At 38.3% G+C, this 27,407-nt stretch overlaps 1 pseudogene; it reads left to right on the top strand.

Annotated features, from left to right (window-relative positions):
- Nucleotides 1-1,270: 1,270 nt before the first annotated feature.
- Nucleotides 1,271-26,256, top strand: LOC136386450 (small ubiquitin-related modifier 3 pseudogene; annotated as a pseudogene).
- Nucleotides 26,257-27,407: the final 1,151 nt, after the last annotated feature.

The following is a 27,407-nucleotide window of genomic DNA, read 5'->3' as shown; positions in this document are numbered from 1 at the left end:
TTGTGATGTTAGTGTGCAGACTGGGTCAAGAATCAGGAGCTTGGAGGTCAGGAGTATGGATTTAGGAAGAAGACAAAGTAGTCTCTCACAAATTATCTCTCTCTCACTTATTAGCAGGTATGACTTTGGGTAAGTTCATCTTTCTGAGTCTCAACTTCCCCATTTGTAAAAGGAAGGTAATTGATCTGATAGGAGTTTGGCAGAGGTTAAATGAGATAAGGTCCATAAAGCATATAGCATGTAGCCTAACCCACATAAGCATTCCATTAATGATAACCTCTATTATCATTGTTATTATATTACTATCATATTAAATAATAGTTCATTATTATGCTGAATAGTTATTCCCCCCCTCTATACTTAAAAATGGTGACTTTAAGAATGTAGCCTGACCAGGCAGTGGCACAGTGGATAGAGCGTTGGACTGGGATGCCAAGGACCTAGGTTCGAGACCCCGAGGTCGCCAGCTTGAGCACGAGCTCATCTGGCTTGAGCAAAATAAAAAAAATGCTCACCAGCTTGGACCTAAGGTCGCTGGCTCAAGCAAGGGGTTACTTGGTCTGCTGAAGGCCCGCGGTCAAGGCACATATGAGAAAGCAATCAATGAACAACTAAGGTGTCGCAACGAAAAACTGATGATTGATGCTTCTCATCTCTCTCCATTCCTGTCTGTCTGTCCCTATCTATCCCTCTCTCTGACTCTCTCTCTCTCTGTCCCTGTAAAGAAAAAAAAATTTAAAAAAAGAATGTATAAGGCCTGACCAGGCAGTGGTGCAGTGGATAGAGCATTGGACTGGGATGTGGAGGACCCAGGTTCGAGACGCCGAGGTCACCAGCTTGAGTGCGGGTTCATCTGGTTTGAGCAAAGCTCATCAGCTTGGACCCTAGGTCACTGGCTCGAGCAAGGGGTTACTTGGCCTGCTGTAGCCCCACGATCAAGGCACATATAAGAAAGCAATCAATGAACAACTAAGGTGTTGCAACGAAAAATTAATGACTGATGCTTCTAATCTCTCTGCATTTCTGTCTGTCTGTCCCTGTCTATCCCTCTCTCTGACTCTCTCTCTGTCTCTGTAAAAAAAAAAAGAATGTATAAGGATTAATTGAATGGTATAAATTGAAGCTATGGGACTATCTTGATGGTGACCTGTATAAAATGGATGAAGACTGACTGCAAAGTGAGATATTTGAAACAGGCCTGCCAGGCATGTTCAGTGCAGACCTGGTATCTATTTTGTGACGTGGTAGCTGAGGAAGTCTGGAACTCACCATGGCCCACCCAAAACCCAAAGAAGGAATCAAGACTGAGAACAATGATCATATTAATTTGAAGATCACGTTAATTTGAAGGTTGTGGCACAGGAGGATTCTGTGGTGCAGTTTAAGATTAAGAGGCATATACCACTTAGTACACTAATAAAAAAGACTGTTGTGAACTACAGGTTGGTCAATGAGGCAGATAGATTCCAATTTGACTGACAGCCAAACAATGAAACAGACACACCTGTACAACTGAAACTAGAGGTTGAAGGTACAATTAATGGGTTCCAGCAGCAACAGGAGGTGTCTACTAAACAGGGAACCTGCTACTTTATTCTAAAACACTTCCTCCACACCAACAAGACATTGTCAATTAAAAAACTATAGTTTGGTCCCACGATATCCTACTGCAGTATAATTTTCTCTATTCTTTCATTTTCCCCTTCCCCATTCCTTTATTGTACACAAAGTAACTGATATATGTGTGGAAGCATTTGCATTTTTTAAAAATTAAATGGCCAATGGTTTACCCTCTTTCTCCATTTATGGCATTCTCATTCAGTTCTTTATATTCCAAGAAGTTATTCTGTTCTCACTGTTTAACAACAACAAAAAAAGAGCAATATAAAAAATCTTTGCATACCTTGTTTGATTGAAAATTTTTAATGTTTTTCATTTATTATTATAAAAGCTACGACAATTTTATAAGTATTTTGTATGTAGCTGTTACATGTATGGCAATCTGTCTTATTATTATTATTATTAATTATTATTATTTTTTATTTTTCTGAAGTGAGAAGCGGGAAGGCAAAGAGACAGACTCCCACATGTGCCCAATTGGAATCCACCTAGCATGCCCACAAGGGGGCTATGCTCTTCCCATCTGGGTTGTTGCTCTGTTGCATCTGGCGCCATTCTAGCGCCTGAGGCAGAGGCCACAGAGCCATCCTCAGCGCCTGGGCCAACTTTGCTCCAGTGGAGCCTTGGCTGCAGGAGGGGAAGAGAGAGATAAAGAGGAAGGAGAGGAGGAAGGGTGGAGAAGCAAGTGGGTGCTTCTCCTGTGTGCCCTGGCTGGGAATCAAACCCAAGACTTGTACACACTGAGTCGATGCTCTCCTGCTGAGCCAACTGGCCAAGGCCGGCAATCTGTCTTTCAGTAGGGATAAATTACCGTAAATGAAATGAATCCTAGATAGTTTTTTCTTCAAGTCAAGCATCTTGTTGTCTAAATAAACTTCTTGTTAAAAAATTTTTAAAAACAAGCCTTCTATTTAGTAATGTTATAGAAATCAGAACTCTAAATTCTTTAGGGAGGACATTCGTACATTGCTTCCTGTGTTACATTCCACACTGATTTAAAGTGAGGCAGTGATGAATGTTCAGATTGCCTCTGGCCAGAGTTGGGGCAGCTCCACAGTCAGAACCAGGCTACTGAGAAGCAGCTGGGCACTGGCAGCCTGGAGCATGGAGTAAAGGAGCAGTTGCATCATTGTGGGGTAGGTAGGTTAAAGTCAGACATAATGTGAGGAGGGATTTTGACAAATTCCTCTGTTTTCTCCTTTCTCTCTTGTGGATGCTTTTAGAATATGAAAAAGGGAACAACAGCAGAACCACTTTCTGCATGATAAAAAGCAGTCATTTGACCATCAGCAACCCAAATATTCTACCGATGAGAAGCCTGTTTTGCTTTGGAGCAAGAGGACATTTAGATAATTGACCTCCTTTTTTATTATGGTAGCTTCAGACTCAAGAGCCCTGTAAAATGTGGAGAAAAGCATTTTAGAATGTGCAATGACACACTTTAAAATGTGCATTTTAACTGGAGGTAATAATCTTAAATGTGAAAAGAAAGCAATGCCATACTTATTTGTGTTTGGTAAAGAAAGCACTCACCTAGATATCAAAAAGTTGGAGTTGGCTAATGAAGAGTGAGAAGCAATACAGGATGTCTGTATATACCTTTGTTTAGGGCATATATATATATATATATATATATATATATATATATATATATAATACCTGTATTTTAAAAATAAATTTTACTTAACTTCTGCTTGTGTTTTTCTTAAAGAACACAATGGAGCAGAATAAAATTCTAAATGAGAGAGTATATCATCCTAGTTTAGAAAAACAGATCCTTTATATATATATATATATATATATATATATATATATATATATATATATATGTCAAATACGTGTATTTTAAAAATAAATTTCACTTAACTTCTGCTTGTGTTTTTTTTAAAGAACACAATGGAGCAGAATCAAATTGTAAATGAGAGAGTGTATCATTCTAGTTTAGAAAATAGTTTCCATTAAAATGACTTGAAATTCATTGAGCAAATCATGCTTATTATGATATTAGATTTCTGCCTGCAGAAATATTGGAAGAATAGTCCTTCCTCGTCTGATGAAACCAATTTTCCTAACAGCATCTCCCATAATTTTTCATAATTATTATTCAAAATGTACAAACATACACACATTGCTGGCAGTAAGTCTTAAGCAGAATGGAAATGAGCTTATACATCTTCCATGTGGGTGATCACATAGTTTTCAAATGCCTTTGTGGAACTGAGACAGAAAATTTTGTGGTACTCTTTTACCAGAGATAAGAACGAAAGTTAATTAAGACCTTACACACTACTTTGGGGAATATTATAAAGCACAAGAAGCCTTTAATTGAATTTTGCTTCTTTTTTTACAAATAGTCATTTCCACTTCCATATTCAGGTGATCATTTCTTCAGTTTCTTTCAAAGCATTGCTTGTTTGATCTTAGTTAAAAATGACAAATGGCAAACAGTCTTTATGTGTCAAATAAAATAAAAATGCTCGGAGAAGTTGACAGACTTTTTTTTTTTTTTTTTTTTTTTTTTTTTTTTTTTAGTAAACTCTTCTAATTTTGCATTAGTCATTTATATTAAACACAGCTACCAATGGCTGCACCGTAAATTGTTAGCAATATCCCATGGGACATTTAACCCATCTGTTGGTTTGAACATTTTCAATTATAAACCACTTAATGCCCACATCCCTCTGCCTCTATCTCCCTCAGTTCAGCTGCAGGATAAATATCTTCCCTTATATGGTATTGATGGAACTCTGCAAGTTTGAGTTAATTTCAGCATGTTCAGTACTATAACTAACTCCTGTCATTTTCCAACACCCAGAAGACTACCTTACTTAGGCACAATCACTCTGCAGCCCACTCAGTAACATGAGTAATGATCTTTAAGTGAACCATATCACGACTGTAAGGTGTTTGGGTAATTTAGACAAGAAAATTGGAACAAATGTACATTTCTCTAAAAACAATGTCACTCTGATTTTCTGCTTAGTGGGACTACACAATCTGTTAATGCAAAAATCATCTCAGAGGGCTAGAAACTATTTTTATTTCCCACCGAGCCAGGTAGGGTGCATGCCCGTGTGATAATGTGGTGTGTGTCTCTCCAGAGATTAGAATGGTAGACCAGCAGTTTGTTTTTAGACTCATGAATAAGAAATACTGGACAGAGGAGCAAACATGATGTCTTTATACTGTTTCTTAGTGCCACAACACATTTCTGAGATGACTGTTTCTAGCCCCAAATGACTTCTGGAATTAAAAAAAAAAAAAACATTTAGAAAGAAGGATATTTGTCCTGCTATATTGATTGACAGCCTACTCAGCACCTCTGTGATAAAAGGAGGGAAACCAGGGTTGGATTTTTCCCCCTTTACACTGAGTCATTCTAAAATAAAAAACTCAACTCCCAAATAAAGACCCAGTAACAGAGGTAGAAGATCTTAATTAGTGTGGCAGGGGCGGAGAGCAAACATTAGATATTTTCTAATTGCACTTATATCTCAAAGATTTAAATTTTTCTAGTCAGAAGCTAGAAAGACTATTGGGTGACATCTTAGGGAAAGAAGCCAATGTAGGTTTTGGGGGGCTGTTACAGAGTCCCTATAATATATATGAGCTGGAGAAATTGCTAGAAACCATCCCTGTTAGGATTTGAAAACTATTACCATTTTCTGTATCTACTATCTCCTTCATTCCTCATAAGAATCTTAGGAAGTGAACTGCACCAGTGGCAGTGACTCCATTTTATATAGGACAAAACTGAGGCCCAGAGAATTTACTCAAAGTCATACAGCTAGTTTGTGGTCATAGCAGGACTGCTCTCATTTTCACTTCTTCTATGGGTTATATCTATTAACACAAAATAACTTGTGTGTACCTCCATTTGTTTTTAAATTTTTGACCAAGAAGAATGAAGAAATTTAGTTCACTTGTATTATCTCATTCCTCTCCCCCCTCACTCCAATCTTTATTTCTTTATCAGTGTGTAGTAAGCAGTAATATTTTCAGACTTGCCTGTCTGAGCTCCAGTTTTCTCATCTGTAAGGAGACAATTGGGTCAGATGCTTTCAAAGTTTCCTTTCAGCTCTTACTTGTATGATTCATTAAGAGTCAATGGGCATAGTCTCTGAATCATTAATACACTATCTAGTTGCTTTTTCTATATAGTTATTGCAGTGGAAATACTACTGCTGTCTGAATATGAATCAGTAAAGAGTTAATACTTAAACTTGGACCTCATGGTAGCAATTGTGACCTGTGCAAGGAAGAATTTTAAGGTTTCTTTGCCTAATGACCTGCATAAACACAAGTGATCTAGAAAACCGCTGCTCATGCTGCATTTTTTTTTTTTTTTGCTTAGTCTTTTTTTTTTTTTTTTTGTATTTTTCTGAAGCTGGAAACGGGGAGAGACAGTCAGACAGACTCCCGCATGCGCCCGACCGGGATTCACCCGGCATGCCCATCAGGGGCGACACTCTGCCCACCAGGGGGCGATGCTCTGCCCCTCCGGGGCGTCGCTCTGCCGCGACCAGAGTCACTCTAGCGCCTGGGGCAGAGGCTAAGGAGCCATCCCCAGTGCCCGGGCCATCTCTGCTCCAATGGAGCCTCGGCTGCGGGAGAGGAAGAGAGAGACAGAGAGGAAGGGGGGGGTGGAGAAGCAAATGGGCGCTTCTCCTATGTGCCCTGGCCGGGAATCGAACCCGGGTCCCCCGCACGCCAGGCCGACGCTCTACCGCTGAGCCAACTGGCCAGGGCATCATGCTGCATTTTGACTGGAATGCCCCATCTCCAGTGATGCTAAGTGATCGTGATAATCCCTGAAGGAAAAATGAAAGCAGATTTTTCCCTTCGATCCATAATTGGCCTGTCACTGAATCTCAGAGACTATGCACATCAAGTTTCTCTCTACTGGTAATAAACACTGCATATGTCATTTTATCAGGCCATGATTAGGCTGATGTGCCCTTTTTTTTTCTAGTATTATTTTAGTCATCTTCACTTTCAAACTTCTGTTTCAGGGGACAATTCAGACAGATTGCATTGTGCCTGGGCTGAGTTAACAAAGATTTGTTGTCCTTTTCAGAAGCTGGACAGGAAAAAACTACATTTATTAGCCATTTGTATGCTTGATAGAGAACAGAAAAGCCTTTGGCTAATAGCTACATCACACATGGATACTGTGGCAGGGTAGAAAAAGGACAAGTTTAGTCAGACTGTCCTGGATGAAAATCCCAGCTCTGCAATTTACAAGGTTTGTGACCTTGGGCAAGCTATTCAACCTCTCTTAGCTGTAATTATCTCAAATGTAAAATCAGCTATTTTCAACTGATGTATTGCAAAAATTTTAAAAATATGCAATACCTAACTATTTAGTTAGGAGCTCTGAGCTCTATCCTCTTAAATTGTCAATTAAAAAAATGACAACCACCAACACAACAATAGCCATCTAGTATGAATGCATCAAAATTACACCTTTTTTGTCATATCAGCAAAAAATATAATTTTTTGGTGTGCTGCAGAATTTACTAATTCATTTGTGTGCCATGAGATGAAAAAGGTGGAAAATCGCTGTGTAAAATGAATATGCTTATACCAATTTAAGGAAATTTATGAAGAGTTACTAACACAGTAGTACCTGCTATGAAATAGTGCTCAATAAGAGGGAGATATTTTTTAATTTTTTTCATTGATTTGAGAGAGAAAGAGAGAGAGAGAGAGAGAGAGAGAGAGAGAGAAGCATCAACTCATTATTTTACTTAACTATTTTGTTGTGTACTCAATTATTGTTTCTCATATGTGCTCTAACTAGGGGTCAAACCCGTGACCTTTGGTGTGCTGGGTTGATGCTTTCTTATTGATTTTATAGGAAGGGAGAAAGAGAGAGGAAAACATAGATTTGTTGTTCCACTTATTTATGCATTTATTGGTTGATTCTTGTGCTCTGATCTTGGATTGAACCTGCAACCTTGGCATGTCAGGATGATGCTCTAACCAACTGAACTACCACATGGCCTCACCAACATCTTCTAATTACAGGGCCAGTGCTTGTTAGCAGTATCTATCTACCTTATTATTCATAACTTTTATTTTTCCAGGATTAAGAAAATTTGTGAGTTTCTAAAGACTTGTCTGAGTAGTATTCCAACACACAATACAATATACAGATGATATATTATAGAATTGTACACCTGAAACCTATATAACTTTATTAATGTCACCCCAATAAATTCAATTTTAAAAAGACTTGTTAATGACTCCTTTGCTCTATTAGATTCCTTTTGTAAGTAGCCAAGTAGGATGATATTATTTGTTCATTCATCCAATAATTTTGAGTAGAAGAGTGGAGATTTTACAGAAAAGCATGGGTTGGAGGGGCTCTGCAATGCCATAGCCTCTGTTAAGAGCCTTTATTCCATATTTGTCATGAGAGTCTATAGATACTTCTAGGATAGTCCACTGTATTATATACCATACTGAGGCATCTGCCATCTATTTTTTGCTAAGTTCACTCTCACCAAAGAGGAAAAATAACATACTTTTTCTCTTTCTAACCTGCTATCCAATATTCATGTTCTTCATTAACCAAGCACACTTTTCTTGCCACTAGGAGTAAGGAAAGGGTTCTTTTGAAGTACATGGGGAGGTCCCCAACTTTGGGCTTCACATTGGCTCATTTTTACTAGTTGTTCTGTTTCCTGGGAGCATGAAAACAGGCGGTTCTTACCTACTGATTCTACATCTGTTCTGACCATCGCTAACACTGGCATACTCTGCAGCATGGACCTTACACTACTTTCCACGGTCATTTGGTGAGTCAGCTACAAGCTCCACATTAGAACTCAGAATTCCTGAGAATTGATCTTGCACTCACTTCATTACTATAAGTGATGGCAGCTGGGAATAACAAGATTCATTGGAAGACTCTTGACGCTGAGCTTCCAGACCCTGTAGGTTAAAAAACAACAACACACACACACACAAAAAGACCATTGGATTAACTAGATTTACTAAGATACAAAGTGGTAGTTATTTTTCTGCGTTGAACTCAGAAATACTTTATTTGGTATCAATACCTCCTAAAGTCCAATGCTTCTAAAAGCCTGCCTCCCAGAATATCTAGGCATTCTGAATTATTTTTAACCAGTTGGACAAATTACTGTTCAAAGAGGTTTATTCCAGTTTTTTTTTCTATATTTCAAGTGCTGTGGTCATCAAAAATATAAAGACCACACCATCTCCCTCTGTCTCTGTCTCTGTCTCTGTCTCTCTCTCTCTCTCACACACACACACACACACACACACACACACACACACACACACGTCATAAACACGTCTCTTATTTTTTGGAGTCCCTGCTCCATTTGTCCTGGGAAGTGAGGGAATTTTGTCTGTACAAACATGGGACAGGTTTATTAGGTCAGAATTTATGAGGCTGTAAAAGGCAACATGACGCTTCTTGATTAGAGGCAAAGAAAATGCCTTGATTCCCAGGTCTGTATAAAAACCTTTTCAAGATTTCTTGAGGGTAGAATTGAATGTGTCCTGATGGCTTAGTGCCACTCCTGGTTAAAACAGGAATGAAAAGAAGTATTTGTCGGATGAAGACAAGATACTACTATATTTTCACATGCAGTGGCTAGAAATTTCTTAGGCAGAAACTATATAAAGACAGGAGTTAAAAATGTCATCCTATCTCTTCTAGTTAATGATCATTTGTGAAGGAAGAGGTGGGTGGGGATGGACAGCGAGGGATCAGTATGAGAATTACAAAGAATGTGTAGCTTAGAGGTAGAGAAAATTGGATTTGAGGAGAGCAGGAAACACAGCTGTGTGGTATTTCTGCAGCACCATTGTTATAATCTATAAACAATCTTAATAGTAATCACTTCATAGTATTGATGTGAGAATTTAATATAACATATGTAAAACACCCCGGCATAATCTCTGTCACACAATAGAAGCTGAATAAATGGTATCTGGTATTACGATCTGGGCTCCATTATGACTTTTCCCCACCCCACACTACAATGGAGCAGTGTGAATGAATGGCAAAGGGACTGGAGAAGAGCCTGGCACAGAGCCCTCAAGATCAGGGGTCTCGTGGGTTCTGACGTCAAACTGACTATGACTCAAAACTGACCTAGTTTTTGAGTCATAGCTATGCCACTTTTTATCCGCTTCATTTTGGACGAATTTATCTAACTTTCTGTGCTTCAACTTACTCAGCTGTATAATGAGGCTATCAGGATCCAACTCAGAGGGTTGTTTGAGGATTTAAAAAGTCAGTACATATTCTTAGAAAAGTATAGGGCACTAAACATTCAAAAAGTATTAAGTATTATTTTATTGTTATAGAATCTAAATAATCATTCATTATTTGTATCTCAAATATCATTTTTACATACATATAAAGCATTTAAAAGTGTCTGGTATGTAGTGGGCACTTGATAAATATTATTTGCTTTTTTTCTTACATATGTATCTCTTTTTTGGTGCAAAAAGAATAAGTTGTACTTTTATCTTTTTTAATTGAAATGTTAACTGGTTTTACTTATTGAGGGCTTATTGTACAACAGGCACTGAGTTAAATGAGCACAACTCTTTGAAGCAGTTATTATCATTCTCAGTTTAGATGAAGAAATCATGCATATGTGTGCCCATGGTCTTTATTTGGTTTCAATATCACAGCTTGTCCTTTTCCTCCTAGTTGGTTTGTGACATCTGGTATGTGGCAGAGTTAGGACTAAAACCTGAGTTTGTTGGACTTCAAACCTCATATTCATTATAATGCATTACTTAGTACCTGTTCATTGAATGGGACAACATATAGGATTAGCCAAGGTTGGATCATACTTTTAAGTGGAATGGAATTATTCTCTGAATGTCAAGAATTGCCTTTCATGTTCTGTCAGTTGACAATAATCAAAAGAGTAAAATAAGCAATCTCCAGGTTGAGTCCCTGGCATGGTGGCACAATGCTTCTTACCAAGGATCCTTGATACACACCTGGGTAAAGAGTAGGTTTGTAAGGTTTTTACAGTTGTTATTTGTTTTGAAGATTTCTGGGTTTGTATCATTTTAGCTCCTCTATATTTTATGCAGAGGACTGAAGAGAGCTACTAATTCTGTTATTAATTACCAAAAAACCCCAGACAAACCCAGTTTGAATTTATGGACTTGACCATGTACACTGCACATATGATTGTAAAAACTCCACCCCGTTACTTTACTGTAATGAAACTAGTTTATCCCTGAATGTGTCTCAATGGCTTGACTACAGTTGGATAAAATTAAGAAAGTCCTTCAGGATTTTGTTTGCAAAGATCATGGAACTGTCAGGATTAAAGGAGATTGTACAAGTGTTAGTTCCTTGGAAGATACTGAACTTCTGATGTTTATAATGATGGAGGGGTTGTTGAAGGAAACTAGATTCATGTTTCTAGGTGTGGCAGGTGATAGGAAGAGGGGCTTTAATCTTCATAATACAACAAACTATGTTAAGTCAAAATAATCCAACTAATTCAAAAAATAGCATGTAATCTCAGCTTCAAATCAATATATCTCACCTGCCCCTTCCAACCAGAATGTTACCTGTGAGCCTATAAGTATAAATTCTGGAGTGGCCACTGGTTCTGATGATGTACCCGGGTAGTGCCATGTGTTTTACATAATTATACCCATTTGTTACTCTTAAAACCATATAATATGGCTTTTATCTTCATAATCTTTATTTTGAGAAAATTTGAGACTCAGAGAGGTTGACTGACTTGACCTGATTACATGGATAAGATGTCACAGAGGTGGGATTTGAACCTGTACCCATATGACTTTCAAGAACATGCTTGTTCTACTTACTATGCCATGTTGGTGAGGGCTATTCAGGATGCTAGGAGTCACAGAGCTACTTTGAATGATCACTTTCTTTGCTGTGTCCTTGAAATGTCCATTATTGATTATAGACTACAGTTTAGTGGTCTATAAAATATCACACATGATCCTTTTTAACTGATGGATGTAAATGTGGAAAACAAAATAGTTTGTGTGATTGACCCCATTTTAGCATCCTGGATCACAAAGGATTACAGGTACTCAAACCCTCTTGAATGTATATTTAGCCTATAGGTGATCACTAAAAAACAAAATAGCTCTAATGACATGACAAATGGAAGACTCTAGAACATTAAGATTGCTATGGCTACTATTTGGTCTGTGAGGTGGAGTGTCTTTCTTAACTCAAGAATCAAAAGCCTTAGAGATCTTCAGGTCCTGGTAAACTAAATTTCTATCACCAAACTGAAACATTTCGTTGAAGTATGAGATGTATAAATAAGATATTTTGTTTGTTGTAGACTGGAGTAATTTGTTCAAAATGGTCACCATTGGAGATAACTTCATTAGTCCTACAGAATCCATGGACTGGAGTGGATACTTCAGATTTAGTAAACAAGTTCAAATGGAAAGCATTCTAAACAAGTTCGAATGAAGCAAAGCATAACAGTAATTGCTAATATCACCTCTTTCAGCTATCTTATGGATCCTTCCAGAAAAATCCAAGGTATATCTTGAATATGTCATGCTTGAGAACACAGTGTGGCCACATTTCTGGGGCACAGTGGCAGGATGCAGAATCTGAGCTAGGTCCCATGGGTAGGCTGGAGATAGTTTCTTTGGTGCACTAAGAAAGGAAATGGAATTAACAGTGGGAAGGTAGACAGATTGTCATGAAAGTCACTGTCTTGTTTACATTTGTTAAAAGCTCCTTTGCAGGGCTTATTTTTTTTTTATCTGTACTTGATCACTTGGATTTCAAAGTAGAATAAGGTTTTTGGTTATAGTCAGCAATCCTCTGAAATTTTGATTTGTGTTTATTATTTAAGTTTACATAATTTTCTTTTTGTCTATGACTCTTATTTATTTTTTTAAAAAATACTTTATTTATTAATTTGTAGAGAGGAGAGAGAGAGAAGGGGAGGAGCAGGAAGCATCAACTCCCATATGTGCCTTGACCAGGGAAGCCCAGGTTTTCAAACCGGCAACCTCAGCATTTCAGGTCAACACTTTATCCACTGCGCCACCACAGGTCAGGCTATTTATTTTTTGACTCTTCTTATTTCTATTGTGTTTTTCTCCTTGTATTATAGGTAATGTTTGTTTGGTTTTGCTTTCAGTACACAGTCACTGCACTATATACCTCAGATTTTGCCATTTCCTTTAGGTCTGTGAAAAATTCACTGATATGAAATCATATTTCATCATTTGATGAAAAAGGAACCTTGTTTGTTGTACAGATGTTTTATATGAAGCAATGGCTAAGCTCTGCTTTGCATCAACATCATGGATTTCCAAATGATTTGTCTTTCTCTTTGAATGCTGAGGTATCTCTGTCTTGTAAACCTTGTGCCAGAGCCACACTAAAGCAGAATTAGGGGCTTGACAAAGGAGAACAAAATTCCTATGGTCATAGAACCCGAAATAGATTGACACACACTCCCTTCCTTTGGAGTGGGGCGAATACCATCTTTTTTTTGTTAAGGGTTGGTTTACACAGAGAAACTGCAACTAAAGTCTCACTGAGCTGAAAGCATGGTTTGCATATTTGCCGACATGGGGAAAAACCCAGTCCCTTTTGCATTTATCAGCTCCTAAGTGGCAAATTTGTGATATGTTTTAATTCTGCTCTCATCTTTCTTTAGAGCTTGTGTAACAGCTATCTAGCATAGTTCAAACTCTCCATCAATGCATTGACCATATTTTCCAATTACAAGTCAGGACACATGGTCTGCAAAGTTCCAGTACTTAAAGAGACAATAGAATAACACATTTCAAGTGTAAACTGTTGCAGAATACAGACACCATTCTTAGGAAAACAAGCACGTTCAAATTTTGTCAACATGAAAACGTTACAGCTCCCGTTTGCGACAGAGAATGCTGTACTTGACCTATTGATTTCTTTTTTCTTTTGCTCCTTTTGAGATCCTGTAGTTGTCCTTGCTGAGATTCCAGGTAAGATTAGAACAATTTTAACTCCAATAAAGCCTTGCTGAGTTCTGGTTTTTCATTGTTTCTGGTATTGTAACCACTTTGCTACAGGAACCACACACTGTAGAAATAATGTGTTTGTGTGAAGATAATACGAATGAGGCAGCTTATTGAATTACTATTCATATAAGCATGAAGATCCTGGCATGTGGCTTCTGTAATCAGTGTCTTTGCTTAATGCTCTTACTTTATATATGAAAATCTGGGAGGCATGTCGCTTTTAAGTTTTAGAAACTCCTCCTAGGCTGAGAGAAAACAAAGTGGCCAAAATTCATGAGAGTGTGGAATAAGCAGCTTTCTTATCTGCAAATCCAGGGAAAATGCTTCATTAGGGCAAAGCCATTAATATAATGGAAAGAGCTCTTTCAGCCTCAGGGCTGAGGTCATTCAGACCCTTAGGGGAGAGCCCTGAGTGTATAAGAGGTTTAAGTGCCCAGCTGGACCTTTTATATAAGTGTTGTGGATGTGTTCTTGGAAAACAGCATGATTATTTTAAAATTTTAATATGGTCTGAACATATTTATAGAATATAAAACAATTTTCTTTTCTATTTGACAAAGTAAACTCTCTTTATTCTCCCTCCTAGGAACATTTCTTTCTTTCTTTTAGAACCAGGAACTGAAGTTCAAATTGGCATTTGCTCCCCTTTCCTGGCTCTGGGATCTGAGATTACTATTACTCCCCTAAATTCGTAGTTGTCATTGTGCTGACTTTGGGTGAAAATGACCTATTTTCTTCTACAAAGGAAGAGAGATGGAAGGGAATGGAAGTGGCTTTACAGTTCTGGCTTAGTTGGTGATCCTGATCAACCAGAATCTACTCTTTTCTCCTTATAGTTACCTCAGAAATTAGGTTAGGAGGGTAACTTTCATTGCTGAGATCTAGAGAGAAATGCCTGTTGCAAACTCTAACTTGACTTTCTAAAATTAGTCCTTGGAGATTAAGAAGGCTCTCCTATTGTCCCCAAAGAGAGGCGTGATGATTCTACTCATAAATTCTGTAACACCTCTGAGCACTCTCCAGTTTGTGACTTAGCAAGCTAAGCGTGCATGGCATTTTTATCAAGGAAATTTCATCATGTTTGCCCCACCCCCATTTTTGGCTAAAGCCAATACAAGCTCTCAGAACCTTGCCTGTAGAATCTAGATTCACAGTATTGTACGCTCTATATCCTTTATTTTCTCTGAAAGAATGTGGCTTTTTGCCCAGATTGTAAAGTACATGAATGAAATTTAGTGTCCTCTCATTTTCCCACTCTTCGTTCTTTTCTCTCAATCATTCTTTTCTTCATTCATTTAAGACATACTTATTGAGCTTTTAGTATTTGTCAGGCATTTGTATTAGTCATTGAGAATACAAGCAGTGAACACTGCAAGATCTCAGTTTTCACAAACCAGCTGCATAAAGTAGCAGTTTGCAATTAGAATTACCACTTTGCAACTAGACTGCCTATGTTGGAATCCTGGCACTACTACTGTTTGATAGTAGACAAGTCACTTAACCACTCAGTGTCCTAGTTTCTGCATCTATAAACTATGAACAATAACAGTATATTCCTTATAGTATTGTTATGAGAATTAGGTGAGTTCCTGGTTCACATCAAATATTATATTTTTATTAAATAATATAAAGCTTACATTGTAGTGGAGAAGATGGATAATTATAGTCCTGATAAGTGAAAGGAACAAGTTGATGAGCCCAGTATCCTGATACTGTTTATATCTGGGCATAACTTTTTTCCTGGAGAAGGATCTTATGAAATCATTCATACTATGAATTGAACAGTCTTGATGTATTTATATTTCTACAAGGAGAAAAACACACATTATATATAAACCAGTTGTTGTTAAACTTAATTGCAATTTGGAATCATCTTGGAAGCCCCACGTCCAGAGTCCAAGTTGGCTGCTAGAGCTCTATCATATCTCTTTTACAGGAAGCAGAATGGATGAAGAAAGGGGAAGGAGTATGTTCTCTCTCTTAAGGAGGCTTACCAGAAGTTGCACGTAACATTTTTGCTTGCATCTCATTCTCTTGAACTTAGGTACATGGCTTTACCTAGCAGCAAGGGAGGCTAGGCAATGTAGTATTTTCATTGTTGAATATGCTTAGGTAAAATTTGATGTTCTCTTTACTAAAGAAGAAGGGGAAAATGGATGTAGGGAAGTGATGAACAATCTTTGTTCTTAATCAGTTCTCTAACTTCATATCTAAATTTGAAGCTTTGCCTTTTCTAACTTTGGTACTATCATTATGACTCTCTTATTCTCATTAGTTTTAACTAGGTTGGATTTTTGGCTCAGATGAAATCATTTATTGAATACTTACTTTATACATAGCTGTGCAATGCTATGATGTAGACCATCTTATTATTCCCATTTTATAGATGAGGACATTGAGGTACACAGAGGCTAAATAACTTCCTCGGTACTGGCAGAGTCAGGATTTAAATGAAAGTACAGTAGTTTGATGTTAGAGCCTGCTTATTAACACAGTACTGCCAGATTTACTTTAGATGGGTTAAGGAAATGAGAAAAAGTAGGAAGGGAGAAGAGAGGGGCATAGTAAAAGCAGTATGTCTCTCATATGAAATGTTTAGAAGTTTCATTTTCATAACTTACAGAACCTGTGTATAGCATAACATGTTTAAATGTTTCCTCTGATTTGATACAAGTAAGTTTTTCATTGAACTAATTGGCTTGCCATTCAAGGTCCTTCACAATCTGGCCTCACTTTTTCCTCATCTACCTTAGCTCATACCACTCAGTGCTAGAGAATGGAAAGAAGTTTTAGAATTAAGGCAAGTTTTGGTTTGTTACCACCCACCTCTACCACTCTTACCTGCATGGCTTTGGAAAACTTACCTACCTCTTTGTATCTGAGTTTCTTTTTCTTTAAATCAAGATAATACCTTCTTTTAAAGACAGTTATAGAGAGTATGGGAGACAATGTAAGTGATATTCCTACTATTGAAATGAATGTTATTTTCTTCTGTCTTCCTTTTTCCCTTCCTCCCTTCCCTCTCTGTACCCCCACCCATTTCCCCCTTTCCAATGAGTTTTAGTCAAATTTATTTATTTACTTTTCTTTTTTATTTAGAAAATTAATTTTAACAGGGTGACATTGATCAATAAGTGTACATAGATTTTAGGAAAACATCACTCCATCATTTGAATAGTCAGTTATGTTGTATATCCATCACCTAAAGCCAAATAATTTTCTGTCACCTTATATTTGTCCCTCTATACACCCTTCCCCAATGCAACCTTTCTCTTCCCTACATCTCCCTCCCCCTAATGACTACTTCACTCTTATCTATGTCCATGAGTCTCAGTCTTGTATCCCAACTATGTGTGAAATCACAGTTTTTAGCTTTTTCTAATTTACTTCTTTCACTCAGTATAATTTTATCAAGGTCCATTCATGACATTGTAAATGACACTATGTCATCATTTCTTATGTCTGAGTAGTATTCCATTGTATATATGTACCACATCTTCTTTATCCAATCCTCTATCGAGGGGCAATTTGGTTGTTTCCAGATCTTGGCCACTGTGAATAATGCTGCAATGAACATGGGGCTGCATGTGTCTTTACGTACCAGTGTTTTCAAGTTTTGGGGGTAAATACTCAGGAGAAGGATTAGGGAATACTGGATTATAAGGTAGTTCTATTAATTTTTTGAGAAACCACCATACTTTCTTCCATAATGCTTATACTAATTTACATTCCCACCAGCAATGTATGCAGGTTCCTCTTTTTCACAGCCTCTCCAACACTTGTTATTACCTGTCTTGGTGGTAATAGCCAGTGTAACAGGTGTGAGGTGGTATCTTATTGTAGTTTTGATCTGCATTTCTTGAATAGCTAGTGATGATGAGCATTTTCTCATATATCTGTTGGCCACTTGTATGTCCTCTTCGGAGAAGAGTCTATCCATGTTCTCTCCCCCATTTTTTATTTATTTTTAATTTATTTTATTTTTTTCTACAGAGACAGAGAGAGAGAGAGTCAGAGAAAGGGATAGATAGGGACAGACAGACAGGAACGGAGAGAGATGAGAAGCATCAATCATCAGTTTTTTGTTGGGACACCTTCGTTGTTCATTGATTGCTTTCTCACATGTGCCTTGACCATGGGCCTTCAGCAGACCGAGTAACCCCTTGCTTGAGCCAGCGACCTTGGGTCCAAGCTGGTGAGCTCTGCCCAAACCAGATGAGCCTGCATTCTAGCCAGCGACCTCAGGGTCTCGAACCTGGGTCCTCCGCATCCCAGTCCAGTGCTCCATCCACCGCACCACCACCTGGCCAGACCTCTCCCCCATTTTTTAACTGGACCACTTGCTTGTTTGTTGCTGAGCTTTGTGAGTTCCTTATATATTTCGGATATTAAACCCTCATCGGAGCTGTTGTTTGCAAATATTAACTCCCATTTTGTTGGCTGATGATTTGTTTTGTTGTCATTTTTTTCTTCTTTATTATTTTTTATTTTTGCTGTGCAGAAGCTTTTTAGTTTGATATAGTCCCATTCATTTATTTTTGCCTTTACTTCCTTTGCCTTTGGAGTCAAATTCATAAATTGTTCTCTACGGCCAAGGTCCATGAGCTTAGTACCTATGTTTTCTTCTATGTGATTTATTGATTCAGATCTTATATGTAGGTCTTTGATCCAATTTGAATTAATTTTTGAGCAAAATTCATTCTTTTGTATGTGGCTTTCCAATTTTCCCAGCACCATGTACTGAAGATGCTTTCTTTTCTCCGTTGTGTATTTTCGGCTCCTTTCTCAAAGATGATTTGGCCATTATATGTGATTTTATTTCTGGGCTCTCAATTATGTTCCATTGGTCTGTGTGTTGTTGTTTTTTTCCCCCCAATACCGTCCTGTTTTGATTACTGTGGCTCTGTAGTGTAATTTGAAGTTAGGTATGGTAATACCTTCAACTTTCTGCTTTTTTTCTCAGTAGTGCTTTGGCTATTCAAAGCTTTTTACGGATCCATACAAACCTGGAGATATTTTGTTCTATTTCTTTAGAAAAGGATATTAGAATTTTGATGGAAATTGCATTAAATTGGTATATTGGTTTGAGTAAAATGATAATTTTTATTATGTTGATTCTTCCAATCCATGAACATAAAATATTTTTCTATTTCATTGTGTTTTTTAAAATTTTCTTTAATAATGCTTTGTAGTTTTCAGTATATAGATCCCTACATTTTTTGTTAATTTTATCCCCTGTTATTTTATTTTTTTGTTGCAATTGTAAAAGGAATTATTTTCTTGAGATCATTTTTCGAAATTTTATTGTTTGCATATGTGAAAGCAATAGACTTCTGTATATTGATTTTGTATCCTGTGACCTTACTGTACTGATTTATTGTTTCTGTTACTCTTTTTGTGGAATCTCTGGGGTTTTCTATATACAGAATTATGTCATCTGAAAAAAGTGAAACCTTTATTTCTTCTTTTCCTATCTGAATGCCTTTTGTTTCTTTCTCTTGTCCGATTGCTCTGGCTAAAACTTCCCGCACTATGTTGAATAGGAATAGAGTGGACAGCCTTGTCTTGTTCCTGATTTTAGAGGAAAAGTTTTCAGTTTTTCAACATTTAGCTGATGGTTTGTCACATGTGGCCTTTATCATGTTGAGGTATTTTATTTCTACATCCATTTTATTTAGTGTTTCAAACATAAAGGGATATTGTATTGTTGTACCTTATTGACTACCTTCTCTGTGTCTATTGATAGGATCATATGTTTTTTGTTTTTTATTTTATTGATACAGTTTATAACATTAATCATTTTACATATGCTGAACCATTCTTTTGCTCCTGGAATGGATCCCACTTGATCATAATGTATTAATTTTTAATGTGTTGATGTATTCGATTTGTTAGTGTTTTATTTAGGATTTTTGCATCTGTATTTATGTAGAGACTGTCTGTAGTTTTTTTTTAAATTAATTTTAATGGGGTGACATTGATAAATCAGGGTCTGTAGTTTTTATATAATGTAGTTTTCTTTTTTATAATGTACTTGCCAGGTTTGGTATGAGGATTATATTGGCCTCATAAAATTTGTTAGAGAGTATTGCTTCTTCTATTTTTTGGAAGCCTTTGAGAAGGACAGGTACCAAATTTTCTTTAAATGTTTGGTAGAATTCACTAGTGTAGCCATCTGGTCCTGGACTTTTATTTTGGGGGAAGTTTTTGGTAGTTGTTTCTATTTCCTCCCGGCTTATGAGTCTATTTAGGCTTTTCACTTCTTTGTGACTCAGTCTAGGAAGATTGTATAGTTCTAAGAATTTATCCATTTCTTCTAGATTGTTGAATTTGTTGGCATATAGTTTTTCATAGTATTCTACAATGATCCTTTTTATATCTATGATATCTGTGGAAATTTCTCCTCTTTCATTTTAGATTTTGTTTATATAAATCCTTTCTGTTTTTTTCTTTGGTAACTCTAGCTAGGGATTCATCAATCTTATATATCTTTTCAAAGAACCAGCTCTTTGTTGTAGTAATAATTTCTATAGTTTTTTCTGTTCTCTATTTCATTTATTTCTACTCTAATTTTTACTTTCTTCTGCTGATTTTAGGTTGCCTTTATTCTTCTTTTTCTAGGTCCTTAACGTGTCCTGTTAGGTTTTTTACTTGGGCTCTCTCTTGTTTCTTGATATAAACCTGTAATGATATAGTCTTCCCTCTTATTACTGCTTTTGCTGCATTCAGAAATTTTGATATGTCATTTTCTTTAGTCTGTTTATATTTCTTGATTTTTGCTTTTATTTCTTCTTTGACCCAGTTATTTTTTAGAAGTATATTGTTTAATTTCTACATTTTTATGGGTTTCTTTACTCTTTTTTTGCAGTTGAATTTTAACTTTAAAGCCTTATGGTCGGAGAATATGCTTGGTATAATCTCAATCTTCCTGAATTTGTTGATGTTAGTTTTGTAACCCAACATATGGTCTATTCTTGAGAATGTTCCATGTGCACTGGAGAAAAAATGTGTAGTCTGATGTCCTGGGATGAAATTCCCAGTAAATGTCTACTATGTCCATTTGGTGTAGTGTGACATTTAAGGCCAATATTTCTTTGTTGATTTTCTGTTTGCATGATCAATCTAGAGCCATCAATGATGTATTGTGATCTCCAAGTATAAATCTATTTTTGTCTGTTTCTATTTTTAGATCATTTATTAGGTGTTTTATATATTTTACTGCTTCCTGATTTGGTGTGGATATATTAAGAAGTGGTATGTCTTCTTGATACAATGTCACCTTTATCATTATGAAATGACCATCTTTGTCTCTGGTTACTTTTATTGTCTTGAAGTCAGCATTGTCAGATATGAGTATGGCTACACCTGCTTTTCTTTGAGTATTATTTGCTTTGAGAATTGTTTTCCACTTTTTACTTTGAGCCTACTTTTGTCCTTGGAGCTTAGACTTGTCTCTTGAAGGCAGCATATGGTTGGGTTTTGCTCTTTCATACAATCTTCTACTCTGTGTTTATTATTGGTGAGTTTGGTCCATTTATATTTCAGGTAATTATTTTTTGTGACAGAGACAGAGAGACAGAGAGAGGGATAGATAGAGACAGACAGACAGGAAGGGAGAGAGATAAGAAGCATCAATTCTTTGTTGCAGCACCTTAGTTGTTCATTGATTGCTTTCACATATGTGCCTTGACTGGGGGGGGGGGGCTACAGCAGACTGAGTGACCCCTTGCTCAAGCCAGTGACCTTGGGTTCAAGCTGGTGAGCCTTGCTCAAACCAGATAAGCCTGTGCTCAAGCCAGCAACCTCGGGGTTTCGAACCTGGGCCCTCTGAGTCCCAGTCTGATACTCTATTCACTACGCCACCTCATGGTCAGGCTAGGGTAATTATTAACACTTGAGAATTTCCTGTAGCCATTTTACGTATTGTTTTCTGATAGGTCTGTGTCTCATTTGGTTCTTCGTTTTTGTTTTCCTGTCAGTTGTTTTTGTTTGATGATATTTCATATTCCTCCCCCCTTATTCTTTTTTAAGCTGCACATTTTAGTAGTGACATTTTTGTGAGTGGTTACCTTTAGGTTATTAAAAGAAAAACTGTCATATTTATAAGAGTCCATTATCATATGAGTGCTTCTGCACTCCATCCTCCTTTGCTGCTTGTTTATCTTTATCCTCTCCCCATTTATGTTATTGTTGTTGCAGATTATCCTTTTTTTTATTGTGATCTAATTAGAGCTTTTACTTGTAGTTTTGTTCTCTGTATTTGGTCAAATAACTCCCTTTAGTATTTACTGCAGTTGGGTTTTTTTTTAATAATAAATTTTGTCAGCTTCTGTATGTCTGTAAAAGTTTTTTATTTCTCGTTCATATTTGAAGAATAGTTTTGATGGGTATAGTATTCTTGGCTGGTAATTCCTCTCTTTCATGCTTTGAATGTTTGGGTCCACTCTTTTCTGGCTTGTAGAATTTCTTCTAAGAAATCTGATGATAACCTAATGGGCTTCCTCTTATATGTTATATTCTTCTTTCTTCTAGCTGCCCTGAGGATTCTTTTTTGCCATTGATTTGTGACAATTTCATTATGATGTGCCTTGGAGAAGGTCTGTTTAAGTTGAGGTAACTTAGTGTTTTGTTTGCTTTTTTTTTTGTATTTTTCTGAAGTTGGAAATGGAGAGGCAGTCAGACAGACTCCCGCATGCGCCCCACCGGGATCCACCCAGCATGCCCGCCAGGGGGCAATGCTCTGCCCATCTGGGGCATTGCTCTGTTGCAACCAGGGCCATTCTAGCTGGCGCCTGAGGCAGAGGCCATGGAGCCATCCTCAGCGCCTTTGCTCCAATGGAGCCTTGGCTGCAGGAGGGGAAGAGAGAGATAGAGAGGAAGGAGAGGGGGAAGGGTGGAGAAGCAGATGGGTGCTTCACCTATGTCCCCTGGCTGGAAATTGAACCCGGGACTCCTGCATGCCAGGCCGACGCTCTACCACTGAGCCAACCGGCCAGGGCCCTCTTTGCTTTTTTAGGCTCTAACTCTTTCCACAAGTTTGGGAAGTTCTCAATTATTTGTTTAAAAAGGTTTTCCATTCCCTTTTCCCTTTCTTCTTATAATATGCCTATTATTCTTATATTGTTCTTACTGATGGAGTCAGGCAGTTCTTGTAGAGCTCTCTCATTGTTTTTAAATTCATGAGTTTCTCTCTTCTCTCTGTAGTATCTCTAGCTGCCTGTCTTTGATGTCACTGGTTCTCTCCTCTATCTGGCCTGTTCTATTAGCTAAACTTGTTACCTCATTTTTACAGTTCATGTATTGAGTTCTTCATCTCTGTTTGCTTCTCTTTTAAAGTTTCAGTCTCCTTGGTGAAGTACTTTTTTTGTCCATTAATTTGTTTTTTTGAGCTCATTAAATTGCCTATCAGTGTTTTTTCACAACTCATTTAGTTTTTTTTAGAACTTTAATTTTGAATTCTTTATCATTTAACTCCTAGCTTTCCATGTAATTGAGATATTTTTCTGGATATTTTTTATTATCTATTTGAACTATGTCTCTGTCTTGTTTTTCTATGATGTATGATTTCTACTTTCTTGATTTCATTTGAGAGTGGTATTGTTAAGAATCCTAAAAAGAAGCCATTTTTTTCAGTAGCTGTTGCTATACTACAAGTTTTGGCTCTGTGAAATTCTTGGGCAGACCTCCACTGTCCTAGTAATGTAGGTTGGGCCACAGTCATATTGGTAGGTGGGATATGTTGTGGGGGCTTCTTGATGGCTGCGTTTACAGCTTTCGCAGTGACAGTTTCAGGTGTCCCGTCATTCTTCCCCACATCTCAGCAGATCAGGGGGATCATATGCAGAGCACTTTTACCTCTCAGGGAAGAGAGTAGCCCCCAAGATTCAGCTGTGGGAGGCCTGCTACCACCATTCTTCATACCACTTGGTGAACGAGGTGTGATCTGGGAGGCTGGGGGAGAACATTTTTGTTTTTCCTGATGCTGAACAGAGTGTGGGCAGCTGGCAGAGCACTGGCACTGACTATGGCAAGTGCACAGCTCCACATGAGCTGATCTTCATGTGTTAAGCACCCACTGATGGAGTGCAAACCTTGCTTCAAGAGTGGGACACTACCCAGCATGCACTGATGGGGCTTGCACCTCCCCAAAAATGTGCCTGCAGATGGAGTGAGCACTGCAAACTGACCTTGGGCCCACACAGGTTGATTGCAAGCCAAGCGACATGGGCAGTCCTCTGTAACCCTGTGTCTGATTATGCCTGCCTTAGTTCAGCTCCTTCACTCCCTGCCCCCCAGTCTCTCTGCCTCTCTTGGCTCAGAATAAAACTCTCTTCCTGAGTCCAGCAAGGAGAGAGAAAAGTTCTGTTCTCTGCTTTCTCTCCTCTCTAGAGCTGACCAAAGATGTGTTTTATCTTCTGCTCCCCTTTTCAACCAGTCCCACCTTCAGTCCATTCATTGCGTGGATCTTTTAGATGTGGTTGCGAGCCCAGCTGGGGTTCCTCTACTGTGTTATAGTTATTAAATTTGTTGAAATTTTAAGAGAAAAAATCAGGAGTATCTCTTGCCACCATTTCTCTGACGTCCTACTTTTATTTAATAATAATCTACTCATTCTAACCTTCCTGTCTTTGATTGGACCTTGCCTCTTCCTGCAATGCCCCATTCTCTTCTCCTTTTGCTGCAGAATGGCATCTATTGAAGGCTGATGTCTGCCCACCAGTATTGTGTTTGGTCTGTACAGTGTTTATTACATTCTTCATTTATTTTTTAAAAACATTTTTTTCAATTACAGTTGACTTTCAATGTTATATTAGTTTCAGCTATCAGTTTGTCCTCTGTTTCTATTGGGATTTTTTTGTTCCAAATATTCCACATATATATGAAATCATATGGTATTTGTCTTTCTCTGACTTATTTAACTTAGCACAATACCCTCTAAGTCCATCCATGCTGTTGCAAATGGTAAGATTTCATTTTTTAATGGCTGAGTAATATTTGGTTGTATGTATGTATCACATCTTTTTTATCTACTTGTCTATTGATGGGCACTTGGGTTGTTTTCAGATCTTGGCTATTGTAAATAACACTGTAATGAACATAAGAGTGCATATGTCTTTTTGAATTAGTGTTTTGGGTTTCTTTGGATAAATACCCAGAAGTGAAATTGCTGGGTCATAAGGTAGGTCTGTTTATAATTTTTTGAGGAATCTCCATACTGTTTTTACATGGGGGCATATTCTGATTCATTCAGCATATGTTCTACCACTTGTTTTTTTTCCTATACCTAGAGAGCTTTATGGTCTCTGCTGGGCTCCTGAAAACATTTTAGATTGAGACAATCCCTACCCCAGTTTTAATCATGCTCATTGTGTCAAAGGTATCTCAAATACCTTGTCTCCTATGAAATTCTTCCTTGATCTGATCATAACCTAAAATTTCTCCCCTTCTTTTTCTCCTAAAGTGATAAAATATACTTCTTCAGCTTTATGATAATGGCATTTACAATTCTTACTTATGCATTTATTAAAGTCTAAGCTCCCTGAGGACAAGGATTCTGTAGTTTTTTTTTATTTTTTAATCTTTGCAGCCCTGTTAGTGTTTAATAGCTGTGTTACTCATGTTAGGCACTTAGATTCTTATTGATTGGTCAGTGAATTCACCCTTGCTGCAAAGCTGAACTATAGAAGTTCACTGGAAAAATGTATTCTGTAGAAATGTATTTTAGAAATGAGAAATACCACATTTTGGTAAGAATTCAAGAAGTGTTCAACCCTATCATTCATTGGGAAAGACAGAAAGTAGATTTTTCACTCAATCTGCAATGTTGGCACAAGATCTATATTTCTTTAGTTTTGCTTCCAAATTAGTATTGACATCAGTCACTGAGAAGTCTTGGCTTGTGCTAAATTTAATATTTAACAGGATGGGCTTTAAAAAGTAAATGAAATAAAAACCCATAAACTGGGAAGCTCTAAAATGGATGTGCATGGTTAATATAATGAGTGAATAATTAAGGTGAGTTTTATGGTTGTTTTACTCTTTCACTCTGAAGAAATTTCAAGACCAGTTATGCACCACTTCCTATTGATGAGTGAGAGGTCAAAAGGTCAGAAAGTCAACGTCACTGAGAGGTCTAGTTCTGTCAAAGGTAGGTTGATAGATGGGTTTGAGACTTGAAGAATAATTATTTTCAGCAGGTCATTTGATTTCCTTTGGTGATCAAGAAAGGCTGGAATGGACTCCATATAGGCAATACAAACTTTTGAAATTAGCTAGAAAAGATTGCTGAGTTTCTAAGCAGTTTACTTATAAAAATTGTCCAATGTGAGTGACTGCATGGAAATGGTGCCATGAGCAGTGCATCCGACAGATCTCCCCAAAATCTCAACAAATTTATCAACTAGAAACAGAAAAATCTATCCTCAGAGCATTCCGGAGTTCCACAAACACTGAAGGCAAAAGGGCTGCTATCACTTGGAGCTAAGAGTCCGGAGGGAGCTGAGGGTGTGGAGGAAGCTAACTGCCGCAGGGACGTTCGCTCAAGCTGAGGAGGAGGAGGAGGAGGAGGAGGAGGAGGAGGAGGAGGAAGTGCGCCAGTGGTGAGTCAACCCACATGAGCAACTGCCCGCCCACACATGGGGAGCAACAGCCTGCGCACTGCGAGCAGCCGCTGGCGTGCTGTGAGAAACCATGCATGCGCACGTGCCCCGCGCTGCGGTCCGGGTGCACAGTGAGCTCCCGTGCACCATGAGCGTCCCCAGCACCCGCACACTATGAGCGAGCATCCCTAGCCGCCGGCATGCCCAGAACACACCATTCGCCCACCTGCCCAGAGCACCCCACTCACCCGCACACCCAGAGCACCCTATTCTCCCACGCGCCCAGTGCACCCCAGCCGCCAGCGACAAGCGGGAAGGGCGCCAATGCGATCTTCCCTATGCTGGAGCTTCTCTCCATGGGAGGGGCACCTCACCCAGCCATTCAAGCTAACAATCAAGCATTGGGGGAGGGGCACGCGGGCAGATTGCAGGCCTTTCTGGAGCACATCTGCGGATCCAATCACTGAAATCAGCTTAACAAAGAGTCTGCGCATCTCTCAACTGACCCATGGGGCTGTAATTGATAAGATCTCTCTCAGTCCAGCGATCCAAGACAAGAGGTGTGATATTTTTTAGTGCCTCTTGCTAAAGGGGTGGGGGCAACTTCTGATTGACAGAGCTTTCATACTCAGGGATATAAGCTAACAAGAGGGTCTTGGCAGATGTTAAGATCTGTACTGCAAGCAGTGACTAGTGCCCCTTCTTCCCAGCCAGAACAGGCTACAAAGTGCGGAAAGCCTGGGAAGAGTGGCCCCACTGAGTGCTAGGTACCGAACAGGCTTAGAAGCTTATTGAAAGTCACCTTGGGAACAGTTGGCTCCCAGCCCTGCCTGATTACGCTGGCGGCTCTGACTGCCAGAGCCTTACTCAGAGCCCTGCGCTGAGTGGGGATAGAGTGATTTCCAGCTCTTTGAGCCTCCTACTCCCCAGGCAGAGGCAGTGGCAGCCTCATAGCTGGATCACCAGGCTGCTAACTCAGGAAGGGGAGACTAGGAGAGAGGCTCCGGGAAAGCAAACTCTCTAATTGTTGGATCCTACAAATGCTAACAAGCCTTGACTACCAATGAGACTGAAGCCAACTATATGATATTGCCGTAGAATCTCATCAACTGCAAATCCCTACCTAAGTGTGACACAGGGGCAGAGCCTGGGGTA

Source organism: Saccopteryx leptura, chromosome X, assembly GCF_036850995.1.
Source record: "Saccopteryx leptura isolate mSacLep1 chromosome X, mSacLep1_pri_phased_curated, whole genome shotgun sequence".
Classification (NCBI taxonomy): Eukaryota; Metazoa; Chordata; class Mammalia; order Chiroptera; family Emballonuridae; genus Saccopteryx; species Saccopteryx leptura.
The sequence above is the reverse complement of the archived record's forward strand: the minus strand, read 5'-3'. Positions and strand labels throughout refer to the sequence as shown.